Below are 1,594 nucleotides of genomic sequence, written 5' to 3'. Positions count from 1 at the left end.
GACTTCTGCTAGCTTTCTCTCCAGGCTTCTCCAATGGCTTCCCTGGGGCTCTGACAGTTCTGGTGGCTCTAACATCTCACGGATGTCTACTGGGCATCAGAAACCTCCAAACATCCTGTCTCTGTTCTCCATGAGTCTATATCTGTGTCAGCTCTGCAGTGAAGGTTCTGTCGGCTCTGAGGCTTCTGTTATTTCTGACTTTTTCCAAAATATTTCCTCTTTTAAATGATCCCAGTAAACTAATTTTTCTAGTTTGCTAGTTGTCAGAATGTGATATACCAGAAACAGAACAGCTTCTAAAAGGGGGAATATATTAAGTTGCAAGTTTACAGTTCTAAGGCCTTGAAAATGTCTAGATTAAGGCAAAACTATGAAAATGTCCAAATTAAGGCACCAACAAGAGGTTACCTTCACTCAAGAAAGGCTGATTAAGTTCAGGGTTTCTCTCTCAGCTGGAAGGACACATGGTGAAGTCTGCTAGCTTTTTCTCCAGGCTTCTTGTTTCATGAAGTTCCCCCAGAGGCAGTTTCCTTCTTCATCTCCAAAGGTCTGTGGGCTCTGTAGCTTCTTCCAAAATGGTTCCTTCTTAAAGGGCTCCAGTAAGCAAACTCCACCTTGAATGGGTGGATACACATCTCCATAGAAACCATCTAATCAAAAGTTACCACCCACAATTAGGTGGGTCACATCTCTGTGAATAATCAAAAAGCTCCCACCCAGCAATATTGAATGAGGATTAAAGGACATGGCTTTTCTGGGGGTACACAACAGGTTCAAACTAGCCCACTAATCAAGACCCACCTGGAACGGGTGGAGTCACATCTCCACCTAATCACATGTTAAAACCCACAATTGGGTGTATCACATCTCCTTGGAAATCATCTAATAGAAAGTTTCCAACCTACAGTATTGAATTAGGATTAAAATAAATGGCTGCTTCCACAAGATTGGATCAGGATGAACACATGGCTTTCCTGGGGTACATAATACCTTCAAACTTGCACACACATCATACAATCCAACTTAAGTAAACAGACATGTCTTTGCCACCACAATCTATATGAAGAAATTACCTTTACTTCCACAAATAATCCATACCCTTCCCCCATGCCTCTGGCTTGTTGTTATTTAATTTGGCATAGTGCCTTTGTTATTCAATGGAAACCTATCACAATGTTACTGTTGACTACAGAGCCTAGCTTGAACTGATTGTATCTTTTCCTGTATACCATCCATCTTTACACCTTGCAATGTTGACATTAATTTTTTCTGTCTCATGCAAAAACGTTTGTATATTTGTACAGCTAATCACCATCATTATCCACTCTAGGCATTCCTAATTTATACCATCTCAGTCTTCAACCTCTATCTTTCCTTCTGGTTTCCTACGTGTCCCCAGCACTTCTCCCTCAAACCATATTCACATTCTGTTTCATTCAGTGTACTTATATTATTGTACTATAATCAGGTAGTATTGTGCTATCCATTTCTGAATTTTTACAATCAGTCCTGTTGCACAATCTGTATTCCTTCAGCATCAAATGTCCAATATCTATCCTATTTCTATTTTCTGATAGCCTTTGTCCTCAACTTT

Source organism: Tamandua tetradactyla, chromosome 6 (genome assembly GCF_023851605.1).
Source record: "Tamandua tetradactyla isolate mTamTet1 chromosome 6, mTamTet1.pri, whole genome shotgun sequence".
Taxonomy (NCBI): Eukaryota; Metazoa; Chordata; class Mammalia; order Pilosa; family Myrmecophagidae; genus Tamandua; species Tamandua tetradactyla.
Note: the sequence above shows the minus strand (reverse complement) of the source record.